Consider the following 10,397-nt stretch of genomic DNA (forward strand, 5'->3'; position numbering starts at 1 on the left):
AAAAACCCTAGCTTTTCATCATTTGTGGAAGTGCAGAGAGGGAAGAAGCGGAGTGGAAAGAGATCTATAAGGCTTCTGTGCTATAAAAATGCCATTAGATTGGGCATTTTTGTGGCTGCTAAAAAAGACATGGAAATGTTGCAGAGCTATGTCTTAACTGGCAAGAACCAATGATAAAAAATTCCAAATTTGAACCATAGGCCACTTTACTCAGAGTTGTAAATCCAAGATTTTGAAAATATATGACTGTTATATAGGTACTCCTCAATTTACAGCCAGTTGCTAAGAGGCTGTTTGAAGTTAAAAACAGATCCTGCAAAATTTGAAATTCTAACCTCCATGGATACATGATCGTGATTTAGGATGTTTTTGCCATAAACTAGTGTTTACTTCTTGTTTCTGGCAAAATAATGGGTTTACTTAACAACCACAGGATTTTCTTAATGACTATCGCATTCACTTAACACTCACCACATTCTGTTAACAACCACAGTATTCGCTTAACAACGGCTTCAAAAAATGTTATAAAATTGCGTCTGGTCACCTGGTGACCCACTTTATAACTGTCACAACTTATTACTGACGTTGTGGGCTCTATTATGGTCATAAATCAAGGGTACATAGGCTTCAGATTCATTTTGATGATGTGACTTGACACATGGCAGCTTCGTTGAAGCAAAGGGGCTGCCTGATTTATATTGGAAAAAAAAAAGAAATCTTTCAGGTCAATAATGTGGAGAAGGATCCTCTCTGGCTCTCCGGCAACACGGGAAAAAGTGTTTCTAGTCTAGGCAGTTTGTAGAGTACCTGCAACATGGGCAGAAACTGGCCAGACCATAAGCTCTTCTATGCTTTCATTACTGACAACCCTGAGGACTCTAGCTGGCTTGGAGCCTTCTTAACCTGCACTGAAGATCTTGTAGGCCAGAGTTCCCCAAACTTTCTGATTTTGTGGCCCAGTGGGGGGAGGGGGGATGGTGACACACGAGCAGCAGGGAAGTGTCCGCACAGTTCATGCAAGTGGGGATGTGCACACGTGCGCTTACCAGCCACTTCAGTGGCCCGGTTTCAAACAGCTCAAGGCCCAGTCCTGGGCCGCAGCCTGAGGATTGGGGAACCTTATGTCAGTGTAATTATGAACTGGGATAGCCATAACAACAAGTCAGCCAATGGGAACTGTTTGGTGACTGAGAGCCATGTCAGCCATCTTGGACCCTTGGTATGGCTTAGCTTGACTGATCTGTGTGTATATATATATAAGCTAACTTCTGTGATTGTATTGCTTCTGTGCTTCTGGATTCTGAGTTCTGGTTCTGGCTTCTGCATGGGTATTGTATACATGCATCATGCTTTATATTACTGTGTATAAAAGAAGTTTCTTTTATACACAAATCCTGCTGAATTATTTACTTGTCTGCTGGTTGGATTGCTGCAAACTCTAATACCTTATTGTAGGCTGTCTTCAGTGGGTTCTGCAGGACTGTCTGCTGCATGTGTCAAATCTAACTGCCTGGAAAGATTTCAGTACACTTCCTTCTAGGAAGGTTGCAGACTGTCTGGTTTCAGTGCTTCTTTACTGCAAACAATCCTACAGCACTCAGCAAAGCTGGAAGAATGCTGGGCCACAGGTGGGGAAGTGGTAATGACCAGGTTCAACCTTGCCTACCACCTCTTGTTCTTCATGTTTTGTTTCACTAATTGACCTGATTACTATAGCCAGCATGCTGTGTTGGGGAATTCTGGGGGTTAAAATGCACACATTGTAAAGTTGCCAAGTTTGAAAAACACTACTGTATATGATACAGGCAATTCGTCTTAATGCAAAGAGATTGATATACAAGATAAATTTGAGCACACTTTATACACAAATAGGTATTTTGAGATAATGTTAATATAATTCTAAGTTAAGATTCTATTATATTTTGGATTTAGCCACTGACTTTAAATAATGCTAAAAATGCAGAGGATTTTTATGCATGGACGATCATTATGGGAAGCCTTTCTTATCTAACTTATACAAAAAGGCCTAGTACAGTTTGGGTTTATCAATAGCCACCCAGAAACTCTTTTTTTATGGGATGAAGGCACAATAATAGACGCTTTAACTTCTTCAATCCCATACCTATTATGCAGCTTTAAAGCTGGAATGACCCTTGCATAAAGAAAGCAGCCAAATGTTTTTTATCTTTTATTTAAATACCGCTTTTCAGCCCAATTCTTAATTATCTGTTTGCATATTTAAACATAGCAGGAACTGGAAAAATGCTATTTTCACAATTGTTCTGCAAGCAATTGTGAAACAATTGTTTTACCAGAACTATTGAACAGCTGTCTGATTTCTGGCATTGAACCAATTACAGTTATCATCTTCTTAACAATGTTGTCCTGGAAAGCACTAACAAAGCTGCTAGGACTCTGATTTACTGGAGAGTAATATGAAATTCAGTATAAGCAAGTTCATCTCCAGCCTCTCTCCAAATGAGCAATGAAGGCATATCTTTTACTGTAAATAAAGACAAATAATTGGGTTCCTTAACTATCAATACCAAAATTGCTACAAATGTTCATTTTTATTAAAATACAGATAGTTCCTTGACTTTTGACCGGTTGCTTAGCGACAATTCTAAGTTACAGTGGACCCATCAAAGATACTTATGACCTGGTTCTGAAATTCCAATTGCTGACTCTCACCCAATGATCACATGACAGGGGTGAAATGTAAAATTTGTTACTACCGGTTCTGTGGGCGTGGCTTGGTGGGGGGGGTTAATGTGACTGGGTAGGCGTGGCCAATTTTTTTTTTAACTTTTCAAAGCATTTTTTCTAATGCTTTGAAAAGCCTCTGCCAATCAGGCAACTCAGCTGGGATCGTCAGAGACTTTTCAAAGCATTTTTTTTACCACCTCTTCGGCCAAGAGGTTGTAGAAAAAATGCTTTTAAAAGTAAAAAAATAAATAAAAAGCCTCTGATGATTGTGCGGCTCAGCTGGGCATGATGAGGGGGACGCTACCAGTTCTCCGAACCACCTGCCGCCATAGCTACTGGATCAGGCGATCCGGTTTGAAACGGGAGCATTTCACCCCTGTCACATGACCACATTTTGGGTGCTTAGCAATTTATGGCTGTTTGCAATATACTGAGGTCATGTGACTGCAATTTACAATGTTTTTACCATAAACTGGCATTTACTTCCTGTTTTCAGCAAAAATGCCCGAGAGCAAACAATGGGTTCACTTAATGACCATGGCATTCTTTTAACAATATTAGTGGTTCAGTTAATACCCACCGCAAAAAAGGTGGTAAAATTAGATTGGTCATGCAGTGACCTGCATTATAACTGTCACATGTTGTAATGGAATGGAATGTCTGTAATGGATAGGGTCCATTATGGTTTTTAATCCAGGACTACTTATTAGCTCTAATTCTCTCAATTAACTCAAATCTTGCATTTCTGTTTCCTAGACATGTAATTTCTTTCCAATTTTTCTCTATCCTGCAAATAATGGTCAGTGCATATGTGAGAATTGTTTTGTTATGCATAAATAGTTGTGCATGCATTTATCCTGTTAAATCTTTCCTGACTATAGTTGCAATTGTCTTTTTACTTCTGGAGTACAGAAAATGTCTACATAATCTCCTTCTGTAGTAATTTGCACAAATTCTGCACTGATTAATGGAGGCAATAAGTAAATAAATAAAATGACTTTCTAAAGAATTTCCTAGCAATGAAACAATCTTGAATATATCACTAGGTTTCTCTTAAGCTATTTTTCACTTGATCTGAAATTATCCAAGTAGAAGAAAGAGGCAGCTGCTATTCAGGAAGTCAAGCCAATAACTCAAACACTACTCCCTAGGAAATTTGATTTCGTTCAGTGAGGTGCTGAAAACAGAAAAAAAAAACTGCAACGAAAAGATGAGGGACAATTCCCATTGCACGAATGTTGTCTGATGTTTGCACTTATCCCTGTTATTTCTAGGCATTTGATTTTCCAATCATGTGGCACAGAGTCTCTCACCAGCTGGAAGTTGTAGTCAGTGGAAATGACTCCACTGTGAAAATACAATTTCCTATCTGTTGTCTAGGCGCTTTCCTAGGTGGCAGATCACTCAAAACAGCGAATGCAGCCCAGAAATAAAATATCAGATTGCACTGGGTCACACAGCAATGATGAACATGAGCTGAATATGGAAAAGCAAGGACATCAGCCTGGCAACCAAATGTAGGTTAATCCGCTCTATTGTGTTCCTTGCGCTATCTATGGTTCAGTGGTGGGTTCCCCCCAGTTCAGCCCGGTTCCGCCAAGCCAGTAGCGGTGACAATATGATGTCACTGAACCGGTTCTGCCCCCCCACCCCCCAGTCCCCCACGTTATTCTTACCTTTTATTTGGCCCCACCCTAATCTATTGCTGCCTCCTGAATCCTAGCTGATGGGCTATAAGGAAAAACTGTTTAAACTCTTGCCGCGGGGCTTCAAAGGGCCACCCTACAGCTGATCAGTGGTAAAAGGCAGTTTGGTGGTAGACTGGTGCGTCCAAAAACATGAGTAGACCGATGCCTGCAACAATAAATGGGTAGACCAGTGCCTGCAAAAATACATGAGTAGACCAGTGCCTGCAAAAATATATGAGTAGACCAGTGCCTGCAAAAATAAATGGGTAGACCGGTACAGCTCTGCAAGCAGTTAAAAGCCTGGTAGACCAGTACCTCTGCTAAATCCTAAAGAATTGTCACATGACCATCAAGCCACACCCACAAAATAAACCACACCCACAGAACTGGTAGTAAAAAATTTTAGAACCCACCCCTGCTATGGTTGTGAAAGTTGGACCTTAAATAAGCAAGACAAGAAGAAAATCGACTTGTTTAAGCTGTTGTACTGGAGAAGGCTCTTGCGTATTCCTTGGACAGTAAAGGTGACCAACAAGAAAGTACTGGAGCGCATAACACCAGACATGCCACTAGAAGGAAAAAAATCACAAAACTCTCTCTCACTTGTTTTGATCATGTCTTGCTGGGGAATTCACTGGAGAAATCAATTATGTTGGGAAGAGTTAGTGGTAAAATGAAACCAGGCTGCCAAAGAACATGGTGGCTGGACACAATCAAAACTGACATCAGCTGGAGCATAGAAAAACTCAAAGTAGTGCAAGATCAGAAGATGTGGAGAGACCTGGCCCATAGAATCACCAAGCATCAGACACAACTGAATGGATAACACCATCATCATCATCATCATCATCATGGCACATAGCAGTTCTGCCTTTTCCAACTCTATGAAATGCATCCTTAGCCAGATATTGAAACTTTTGAAAATGTATGGCTTAGGTCTCTGTTAAATGTCTCCATGAAAAGACATTCTTCAGTTTTGATGGTATCATTATATGGAAACAAAACAATATTTTGATTTTATTTATACCATGTCATCTTACGAGTGAGAACATTTGCTCTGAATGTAGATAGATATATCAATTACATTTACTGCAAATGGTGAAACTATATATCTGTATATATTGGAGGTATCTAAACTGTGGACACCATAAAACATATGCCAAAGCCATATGGAAGCTCAGTGTGAGAATAGAAAAAAAAAAGAGTAAGTTATAACGATAGTGATTGTGATTAAAAAATGTCTTCACAAAGCAACGAGCTTGCAGCAGTTGGTCTACCAAAATGCATGAACTTCCAGATGGCAGCCTTGATGGTTTTATTGAACAATTAAGAATTGAATGGAAAATGTGCAAGGCCAATGGGAAGCATTACTTAAAAGGGTGAAAAGCTCCAGAACCCCTAGAAGGTCTTTAAAACAGTTACGTTTAAATAAACAAACTCTACTTTTGTTCTAACAACAAAATAAAAAAAATAAAAGAGGGCAGAAGTTTAAAAGAAAGAACTTGCAAATAATTTTGCAAATCTTCAGGATTTTCAAGGTATTCAGAAGATCACTATACAAATTTGTAAAGCACTCCCACTAGCCTTCCCTCACTTTTTCATCCCAAATCATTTTATCATATTTATTTTTAAGTTCCATTAATTCTAACACAGGTGTCTTGTTTAATCCTCTTCATGCAAAATAACTTTGAGGGGAAAGTGTTTACATCGTGATTAGGAAGTCTATAGAACTCTGGTTAAAAATTCAACCATCATTGTGTCATTTAGATCTTTCTGGATCTGATTGTTTCTCTATTTTGTGCAAACATGAATGGTTTTGTAATTTGTTTGTTTTTTTAAAAAAATGAATGTGATGTTTTAATTTCTGCATGTTGGTTTATGACACAAGTGTCACATTGTCACCATGTAACATATTGTGACTTTTTCCCCTTTTCTAAAATGGAGGTGGGCGTGGCCAGTGTGTGACGCATCCAGCCTGGGGGCCATGCGTTTGACACCCCTGGTCTCTGACCATATATTTTAATAGACTAAAATCTTCATCCAGTTCCAAAGCAAATTTTTATTCGTATCACAATCACTCTTCGGTTTCTCTGCCTCTCTGAATCTTAAGTGTTCCTTGTAATGACATATTTTAGGTTAGAGTGCAGTGTTGCAGGCTAAGTCTGCTGACTGCCAGCAGTTCGATCCTGACCCATTCAAGTTTGACTCAGCCTTCCTTCCTTCCGAGGTCGGTAAAATGAGGAGCCAGATTGTTGGGGGCAGTCCGCTGACTCTGTAAATCACATAGAGAGAGCTGTAAAGCACTGTGAAACAGTATATAAGTCTAAGTGCTATTGCTATTTTGCCACTAACATTTTATTCTATACATGTATATGTGTTTGTATATATACACATATGCATACACAGACACACACATACATGCATGCACACACATGCATGCATAAACAGACACACATTTTTTCTGCCATTATTCTCATACAGTACTGTTTTCACTGACATTTTATAATTTATTTATTTGTTCAGTTTCTAAAACAGCTCATCTTAACCAGTGATGGTTGCAGTCATTAAATGGGTCAGTTAACTGGGTTAAACAGAGCAAAAGAACTATCTGCTGAAGGAGGGCAGGCAGCTCACTTCTGTGTGCAGGAGGGAAATTCTGCAGTGGAGCAGAGAAAGAAAATTTGGATCCCAATAATCTAAGTTTCATTTCTCTTATAACATAATTAGTTTCACTCTTTGCCAAGCATCTTCTGTATTGCCTTACATCTCCATTTATTTATTCTGTTCAGGAATTAACGCATTTTAAAATTTTTATGCAGAACTTGTACTTTTTCTCCCCCCTTGTATTTGTTCTACTTTCTCTCTTTTTACTTTCTCTTGTTTCTTTTCTTCAATGACAAATTTTCTTAAGATCTACCAAATAAAGTCTGTCCCAGATTTAGAACCTCTCATTATTCTCGCATTCTTCACTAAATTTCTTTTGCATTTGGCACTAAATTTCTCTGTCTTTCATCACAATCAAAGACGTTATGCCTTCAGATTTAGCTTCGTTCCTTTGCCATCTTGTATATGAATATATATTTGTTTGGTTTTTTTAAAATCAAAGCGACTTAATCTTCTTTCTTAAATAAATCTATCTCTAGGAATTATTCCCACAATATTCTTATGGAAGAAGAAAAAAAAAATAGTCTTCAGCTCCCGAAAGAGATAGGGCTAATTATTTTTCTTTCACTTAGTTTTTGATCTTGCAAAATGCAAGTTTTGTTGGACAGATTACGGTATGCAAAATATATCAGATGAAATTTTCAGGAGAAAAAGGGTGCGTTTTCACATGGATCTCCTCTTGTGAATGGAAAGCTAGTCCTTGACTTTAAATGGGTCGCTTAATGACCATTCAAAGATATGAGGAAAAATTACTTATAACCCGTCCTTGTAGTTATGACTGCTGCACCACTACCATAGTCATGTGATTGCACTTCTGATGCATGGCAATCTGTTCACACTTAAGACTTACTTATACTTAAAATCCAAAATATTCTTAAAAAGAAGATAAAGTTTATTCCACAATTGTTTTTGTTGGGTATAATCACAGATTGTACGGTTATAGAGACTAAATTGATTTTAAATTTAATAACTGCAGCTAGACTTTTGGTGGTGCAATACTGGAAGAAGGAAGAATTGCCTACTATTAAAGAATGGACATTAAAAGTGGCAAATTTGGCAGAAATGGCGAAAATTTCAGCATATTTGAAAGATCATTCAGAAGAAAGATATATATCGGAATGGAGAAGATGGATTGATTATATTCAAAACAAATATCGAACTAAAAAGTATCAAATAGCTTATGAATGAATAAAAAAGTTAAGAGTATGTATATTTAGTTAAGTAAAAGGCGAGTTAAAGTGTCGAGGGGGGAATAGGAATCTGTAGTTAGTTAGCTTAGCTTAGCATATGATTGTTAATTGTTTTACCCTGTATTTTGTTCTGGGAAGTCCGGGGGGGGGGGTAGGGGGGGAAGGAAGGGAGGGGGGAAAGGGGAAATATTTGAAAAAAAATTCTTTTTTGTAAAACTTTTCAATAAAAAAAAAAGACTTACTTATACTTACATTGTTTGCACTCCTGACTTACAATGTTAACGGGGAAGCCAGCAGGGAAAGTTGCAAGCTGCTGCCCCCTGAGGACGTATTTTCTCTTCCATACTGTGAGGGGTTGAAGAAATGAAGATATTTCAGATGTGAGCTTCTTTGTTCAGCACAGCACAGAAGTTTCTCCCCCTACCCCCCGTCCCCATGTACTGTCCCGCTTCCCACACAGCAATGTATGAAAGGCAAGAGTTCTACAGGTGTTTATTCAACCCCCCCAAACCGGTTCTCAGAAAGCACCTTTGTAAGTCTGGATTCTGAGCTCAGTGTAGCAAGAGTCACTGGGTAACTGAGTCTAATGGGCACACACAAAGTCCAAGAAATCAGTCTATGATTCAAACGGGTCAGGGTACACAGCATAAGCACACAAGGCATGGAATGGACCTGGGCATGTTGCCCAAGCATCTCTCAAGTTCTCAGGACAGGATTAGCCTCTTGAGAGGCAAGGTTGCTTCCTGGTGAATAGTCTAGCTGACCGGTGTTATGCTTGTCCCCTCTCTGCTCCACATGTGCTTTAATCAGGAGGAGATGTAGACTCCATTTCTTCCTCATTGCTAATGAGTGGCAGCTGCTCCCGCTGCTTGACTGTTCTGCCCCAGCCCCGGATTTCTGAGGATATTCACACACACCAACGGTCCTTATCAAATTTATTAAGTAACAAGAATAAACAAGATTGGCAAAGGTTGGCAACCAGCCCAGAAAATAAGATATGATAAACCAAAATACTCTGATAATAATATAAGTTGTTTCCAGCAAGAATGCACTAGCTGCGTGCGACTTAAATAGGCTAAGGGAGGGGCCAATTATCCTCAAGCCCTACTCTCGAGTAGACCTCTCCTCCTGAGTAGCCACTCCTGCCTTTTGGCAGCCCTGCGTGCCCGAGCATTGAAGAGAGGCTCCTCCACTTCGCTCTCTCCACTGGAAGGAGCCTCTGGAGGCTCTGAAGGCCCTGGCTGAGTCTCTGCCTCTGGCACCACATCCTCTTCAGCCTCCTCGCTGTCCGACGCGAGCTCTGGCTGTGCAGGCTGCTGGCGCGACACCACACCAGCCTCTTCATCGGGATCAGCCACGATCCACCCAGGCCGCTGGCGGGCCACAACATTGACTGGAGCCAACTTGCTGCAGATGTGGCTTACCTTACTCAGCCTCTGCCTGTTGCTTATCCAATTGACCCAACTGAGGCTGCTCTGTCAGGTAACACTCTCCGAGCCCTGATCCTGATCAACACTTAGCTCTGTGCTATCCTCTGACAACTCAAACTCACCCTCCACCTCTGGACTCACGACTGAAGAAGAGTCTGGGGTTGGATACATGACATGCTGAGAAACATCATGTTTGCTAGCTTTTCAGCCAGAAAGATAGGAAACACGATATTTCTCAAAAGTAAAATGGCTCTTTCCAGCTTTTCTTGCCTTCAGAAACATCGCAAGAGCTGGTGCTCTGAAAGAACCTTCAGAAACGTCACATTCACTAGCTTTCTGGCTGGAAAACTAGTAAGTATAATATTTCTGAAGGATAGAAATCCTTGTTCCGGCTTTTGTCTCAAAGGTGGTTTTTTTCAAGAGGCAACTGGACTTTCTTGTTTTTCTTTGAAGATTTTTCACTTCTCCTTCAAGAAGCTTCTTCAGCTCTGACTCGATGGTGAAACGTCTTCAAAGAAAAACCAGAAAGTCTACTTTATTTATTTATTTATTTATTGGTTCGATTTATATGCCGCCCTTCTCCGGAGACTCAGGGCGGCTTACAATGCGTTAAGCAATAGCCTTCATATTTTTGTATATACCTGCTTAGTAGGGCTTTCGCCCCCCCCCCAAGCGGTGTTCTTTTTTATACAAAGTCAGCTTATTGCCCCCACAATCTG

The 10,397-nt window shown here is 39.9% G+C and overlaps 1 long non-coding RNA gene across 1 annotated transcript; it reads right to left on the reverse strand.

Moving 5' to 3' along the window:
• Window positions 1-6,433: 6,433 nt before the first annotated feature.
• Window positions 6,434-8,626, reverse strand: LOC148115174 (uncharacterized). The gene is made up of 2 exons (XR_015731901.1): window positions 8,501-8,626; window positions 6,434-6,666 (listed from the first exon to the last, which is right to left on the reverse strand). It is a non-coding gene; the product is annotated as an uncharacterized LOC148115174 (long non-coding RNA).
• Window positions 8,627-10,397: the final 1,771 nt, after the last annotated feature.

This window comes from Pantherophis guttatus, chromosome 2 (genome assembly GCF_059756535.1).
Source record: "Pantherophis guttatus breed Tessera chromosome 2, ASM5975653v1, whole genome shotgun sequence".
Taxonomy (NCBI): domain Eukaryota; kingdom Metazoa; phylum Chordata; class Lepidosauria; order Squamata; family Colubridae; genus Pantherophis; species Pantherophis guttatus.